The sequence below is a fragment of the Giraffa tippelskirchi genome, chromosome X (assembly GCF_054371585.1).
Source record: "Giraffa tippelskirchi isolate mGirTip1 chromosome X, T2T-mGirTip1v1.2.pri, whole genome shotgun sequence".
In the NCBI taxonomy this organism is placed as follows: Eukaryota; Metazoa; Chordata; class Mammalia; order Artiodactyla; family Giraffidae; genus Giraffa; species Giraffa tippelskirchi.
The window spans coordinates 61,101,913-61,108,487 of record NC_137289.1 but is presented as its reverse complement, the minus strand read 5'-3'; the positions used below and the strand labels follow the sequence as shown (position 1 = coordinate 61,108,487).

Below are 6,575 nucleotides of genomic sequence, written 5' to 3'. Positions count from 1 at the left end.
ATTTTTTTTTTTTTGAATTATTTTCTGTTCAGGAGAGTGCTATTAAATTTCCACACATTTATGAACTTTTCAATTTTTCTCCTGTTATTGATACCTAGTTTCATTCCGTTCTGATTGGAAAAGATATTCAATATGATTCCAACTTTGTTTGGTGACCTAACATGTGATCTATCCTGTAGAATATCCCTTATGCACTTGAGAAGAATGCATATTCTGCTTCTGTTGTGTAGAATGTTCTGTGTATATTTCCTCTGTTTATTTGGTTTACATTGTTGTCCAAGTCTTTTTGTTACATATTACTCATCTGTCTGGATGATCTGCTAATTGATAAATGTGGTGTACTAAAGTCCCCAACTATTATTGCATTGCTATTTTTCCATTCAGTTCTGTTAATATTTGATTTATATATTTAGGTTTTATGACATTGTGCATATATATGTACAAGTGCTATATCCTTTTGACATATTGACCACTTTACCATTGTATGTGACCTTCTTCGTCTCTTGTGACAACTTTTGATGCAACGATTATTTTGTCTGATTTAAGTATAGTTACCCCTGATCATGGCAGCTTCTCTGGTTGCTCCGATGGTAAAGAATCTGCCTGTAATGCAGGAGACCTGGGTTCGATCCCTGCATCGGGAAGATTCCCTGGAGAAGAAAATGGCTACCCATTCCAGTATTCTTGCCTAGAGAACTGCATGGACAGAGGAACCTGGCAGGCTACAGTTCATGGGATCGCTAAGAGTCAGACACAACTGAAGTGACTAAGCACCAATTAGCACTCCTGATCTATTTTAATTATTATTGCAAAGATTATCTTTTGCCATCCCTTTATTTTCAGCCTGTATGTATCCTTAATGCTAATGTGAGTCTCTCGTAGGCAGCATTTTAGTTGGATCACGCATTGTATCCATCCAGTCACTTTGTCATTTCATTGGAAATTTAATCCATTTACATTTAAGGCAATTACTGATAAGTAAGGATTTACCATTACCATTTTGGTAATTGTTTTTTGTCTGTTTTATACTTCCTTTTTTGCCTTCCTCTCTTGGTGTCTTCATCTCTGATGTAACGACTTTTTTAGGAGTGTGTGTTAGTTGCTCAGTGGAGTCTGACTCTTTGCAACCCCGCGGACTGTAGCCTGTCAGGCTCCTCTGTCCATGGAATTTTCCAGGCAAGAATACTGGGAATGGGTTGCCATTTTTAGCAGTAGGCTTTGATTTATTTCTCTTTTAGCTTTTCTACCACAAGTATTTCTCTTTGAAATTACCATGAAGCTTACATAAAACTTCTTATAGATGCACCACGGCTTCAGCAGCAACTGCATCTCTACGCAGATGTGAGCCTTGCCAGCCCTTCCCCCAGGAGACCGTTGCAGTCGGCCAGCCCCTGCTCCTTGGCAACCATGTGTGACCGAAAGGCCGTGATCAAAAATGCTGATATGTCGGAGGAGATGCAACAGGACTCGGAGGAGTGTGCTACTCAGGCATTGGAGAAATATAATATAGAGAAGGACAATGCGGCCCATATCAAGAAGGAGTTTGACAAGTACAACCCCACCTGGCACTGCACCGTGGGGAGGAACTTTGGTAGTTATGTGACACATGAAACCAAACACTTCATCTACTTCTACCTGGACCAAGTGGCCATTCTCCTGTTCAAATCGGGTTAAAAGCATGGACTGTGCCACACACCCAGTGATCCATCCAAAAACTAGGACTGCAGCCTAAATTCCAAATTCCAGAGACTGAAGTCTTCAGCCTTGCCTGAGGGAACACCTCCATCTTTGAACCTTTATTGTGTTTTGTACAGGGCATTCTCTGTACTAGTTTGTTGTGGTTATAAAGCAATTAGCAAAACATCTTACATTTGTATTTATTTTCTATTCCATACCTCTCGGCCCCATGTTTTTTCTCTTCAAAATCCATTCCTTTAAAGAAATAAATCTGTTGGAAAAATGTGAAAAAAATTCTTATAGTTATAACTCTTATTTATAAAATGAGGAGGCTCAATTTTAGTTGAGTTCACTAAAATTCTTTTTGCTTTATATTTCTGTTTTTTCTAATGCATATGTGATTATTAATAGCTAATTTTCAGTTCATTAGGTGAGTAGTTTAATAAAAGACTCCAGTTAACAAACGGATGCAGGAAGTTTCGGGATGGTGAGGGAAAATTACCTATGTTTCAGAGGTACCTCAATACAACATACCCAAAACGGAATTCACTATCTTCTCCCTGTCCGTGATTACCTCTCTCCAGATTATTCCTCCACATAATTTCTAGAGTTTCTTTGTAAAATATAAGATTAATCATATCACTCCCCTTGAATGTTTAAATATAAATGTCTCACCATATCTGTCAGGATAAATTCTAAACAAATTAGCAGAGAATATAAAACCTTACATTTTCTAGTTCCAGCCATAACATGACTCCTATCATTTTCTTATGGCTTCTGTAAAAATATTTTTTTAATTAACCTTATAAACACACTCCCCTCTCTCTCTCTTGCTCACTCTCATTCACCTTCTCTGTCTTTTCCATGCTTTTGTGTAACTTGTAGCAGACTCAAAATGAAGTAAGCCTCAATGAGGCAGAATCCTATGAGGGAGACTAATTCTCTGATTTTGCCTAATCTAAGCAATCAAGTCTAAATAGTCAAGTAAGGTCTGCCCAGTGTAGGTGTATTGATTTGAAAGTATATAAAAGGTATTTCAATGTAGAACTTAAATATTTTTTAATACTTTGGGATAACAAAAATACTTACTGAAAATATTAATTCACTATCTATATTGAAAAGTAAAAACATTTACATTGAATGGTAAAATATCAACATCCATAAAAGGTTTATCAGCCTTCATTTTTCTTCACTAAGGAAGAGCTAATAATCCTTATAAAGGTTTAAAGTGTTTATTAGACTACTTTAGTCTACTCTGGTTTCTCTTTTATGTGTGCAACATTCATCTCATCCCATGTAGTTTGTTCTCTGAAATACCTCCTTCTTGTAGCAATTTCTAATTACAAAATCAGAAATTTCTTGTTATTTGCTTAAAGTCTTTGAATACTAAATATTTATCCATCAATTTTACCTAAAGTCTTTGACTCCTTCCAATATGACATGCAAATTTGCAGTTTATTTCAGCAGCTCTTTTGCTCTTTGATCTAAAGGTTTTGCATTGCCTTCTCATGAGCAACTGGAGTCAGTCTGAAATCTCACATATATGAAGACAGGAAGGGCATTTCAAATTTCCTTTACAATCTGAACTGAACCTTGAAGAATAGGTAAGACTAAAGTGGATACAAAAAAAAGAATGGGCATTCTAAAAAGGAGAAGTGTTATAAAAATTCATGGAGACATGGGTGCCCCTGAAAGATCAGTAAGACAAAAAGAAGGCAAGTCTGAATGGATATAGGGTACATATTCAGGAAATGTGGCATGAAAACTCCCTCTGCCAAGAATGCTCTATCCTTGCCTTTTATCTAACTCTTAGTAGCTGATACTTTTTATTTGAATCTTTTTCTCACCCAGCAAATCAAGTTAAGTGTCTTCTAATGCACTGTCTTGACACCCTTTATTTCCCTAAAAAATAATCTATCACATCTGGTAACATTTTCAACTATACATCACATGTATCAGAATCATCTAGAGCTGGGGTCAACAAATGATTGTTCAAGGACCAAATCTAGCCCAACTCCCTGTTCTATAAATAAAGCTTTATTGGAGTACAGCCATAGTCATCTTTTTATATATTGTCTATGGTTGCTTTAGTGCACTAATAGCAGAGCTGAGTTTTTGCAACAGGAACCTATGGTTCACAAACCTATGACCTTTAATAGGAAAAGTTTGCAGATCACTGACCTATAGGGGTTGTTAAAACTCAGATTGTTGGGCCTCGCTCCTAGAGTTTTGATTTAGTAAGATAAGAGTGTGGCCCAATGATGCACATTTCTAACAAGTTCCTAGGTAATACTGGTGTTGATGCTGTTGGTTTGGGATCATAGGCTGACAACTTCTGCCCTATACCTATGGATCTCATCCTTGGTTAAATATTAGAATCACCTGCAGAGCTTTTAAAAATTGATATGTTAATGTATGGCAAAACAAATACACTATTGTAAAGTTAAAAAATAGAAAATAAACTAATTAAAAAAATAAATAAAAATTGATATGTCCGTCCCACCTAGACCAATTAAATCAGAATCTTTAAGAGTGAAACTCAGACTTAAGCACATTTTTAAGTCCCCAGGTGATTCCAACATGTGGCTTAGAGTAAAAACTCCTGTCCTGTAAGCTCTGGGAAGGTATACTTTCTGCCTTAGACTTAGGCAAGTGCCTGGCATGCTGGAAGTGCTAACGTAAATAATACATAGATGAACTAACATTTTTTTTCAGTTAAATAAAATTAAGAATAGAATAGATTTGATGGGGCAATCTACTATTCCATTGAATTGGGAAACTCAGTACTTTGTAGCATCAAGAATCTCTAAATATCATGAATCAGCTTCCTGTACTTTCACTCTCCTCAGGAACAAAGTCACACTTAAAGAAAAATGTGACAGGCAGACCACCAGGCTGCCACACAGCTCAGCAGATTTAACAAGAAGTGAGGAAGAACACAGCTGACTCAGTCATTTTTAGGTAGCAAATTGGAATTTGGCCAGTTCTCCAAGATACTAATTCCAACAAATGAGTACATTTTTCATTCATGATGGGCATACCATTTCTCTCAAAGCCAAAAACTAGAAGAGTATTGTGAATGTGGATTCTTTACATGAAGTGAATAGCAGGGGGTAGAAAGAGGAGGTCAGATGATTATAAAAAGCAACTACTACATGGGGAAGGGGGGAATGAAGTCTCCTAATTGGTCTATCTGTTTCCATGGTAAGGAGAAAAAAATGTTAACAATCTCTTTTAAATTGTTCTCAGAAGAAAAATGCATAGGCTAGGTTTTCCCCAGTATAAGAAAACTAATAGCAAATAGGACATTCCCTTCAAAAAAGATGGGAGGACAGTAACACCATTTCCCTACCCTTCACACAATCCACTATCTCTGAATAAAATGGCTCTGCCTTTGAAAACATTATTGCCATAACCAGTTCAGGTGGACAACAAGCAGAGTAAGAAGGCAGAGGGAAAGGAATGGAGGGTAGAAGTCAAGCTACATGCAGCCCATTCTCTGAAGTTTGAGAGAGAAGATGGAAAAAAGGCCAATGAGTGTAAAGGGAAAATAATGAAATAGATATCAGACAAAGAGAAAAACAAGGCTGAAAATGAAAGACATTGTGAACAGAGGGGGAGAAAAAAGGTACCAGTAAGTGACAAAGAATAGAGGAGGGTAAGATCAAGGTAAGAAAACAGGATGGGAATAACAAAAGTAAAAGAAAGCTAGAGAGAGAGAGAATATAATCAATAAACACACCTACACATACATATATACACAGATAGAGATATTTACATAGATAAACATTTGTATCTTTGATTTTCTTCAGAGTAATGTCAGAAAGAGAAGGCAATGGCACCCCACTCCAGTACTCTTGCCTGGAAAATCCCATGGATGGAGGAGCCTGGTAGGCCACAGTCCATGGGGTCGCTAAGAGTCGGACACGAATGAGCGACTTCACTTTCACTTTTCCCTTTCATGCACTGGAGAAGGAAATGGCAACCCACTCCAGTGTTCTTGCCTGGAGAATCCCAGGGACGGGGGAGCCTGGTGGGCTGCCGTCTATGGGGTCGCACAGAGTCGGACACGACTGAAGCGACTTAGCAGTAGCAGTAGCAGTAGCAATGTCAGAAAGAAAAGCAGGCTTCTTTCAATGAGGCAATGTCCAAAACCCCTAGAAATATTTGCCCTGGCCTCTGAATCAGAGATTTAGGAGCCAGATAAATTAGCTAGCCAGCTATGAGCCTCAAATCACTGACTGCTATATATATAACCCACGTTTCAAAACTTGAGTGAAATGCCCCACTATTGAGAAAACCTCCAAGCATAAAGTAAATGAGAGCAAGCTTTCAAGTATTTTGCAACATTTTATAATGGGCCTATATAATCATATTATTCTAGACAGTGAGGTAAATTTGGAGATACTACTTCTAACAATGTTGCATAAAATAGTGACTTGATGTTTACAGTGAGCTTGCTTATTTAGGTTTAAAAAGCACACATTTAGGAACTCTATGTTGTGCTCTTATCTCAAAATACTAAATTTCCACTGCCAATAAGAAATCTTCTGGAAGCTGAAATCACACTAGCTAATGGCAAAATTTAGTATTTAAGGTCTCACACAGGATCTAGCAATCAACAAAAAAAGTTCAAAATGCAGTACTTGGGTGCAATCTCAAAAATGATAGAATGATCTTGGTTCGTTTCCAAAACAAACCATTCAACATCACAGTAACCCAAATCTATGCCCTAATGACTGATGCTGAACAAGCTGAATTTGACTGGTTCTATGAAGACCTATGGTTCTATGAAGAGGTGATGGAATTTCAGTTGAGCTATTTCAAATTCTCAAAGATGATGGTGTGAAAGTGCTGCACTTGATATGCCAGCAAATCTGGAAAACTCAGCAGTGGCC

At 37.4% G+C, this 6,575-nt stretch overlaps 1 pseudogene across 1 annotated transcript; it reads left to right on the top strand.

Annotated features, from left to right (window-relative positions):
- The first annotated feature begins 1,373 nt into the window (after window positions 1-1,373).
- LOC145535357 (dynein light chain 1, cytoplasmic pseudogene) lies at window positions 1,374-1,861 on the top strand (annotated as a pseudogene). Its single transcript, XR_014075384.1, has one exon. The product of XR_014075384.1 is annotated as a dynein light chain 1, cytoplasmic pseudogene (transcript).
- The last annotated feature ends 4,714 nt before the right edge of the window (window positions 1,862-6,575 follow it).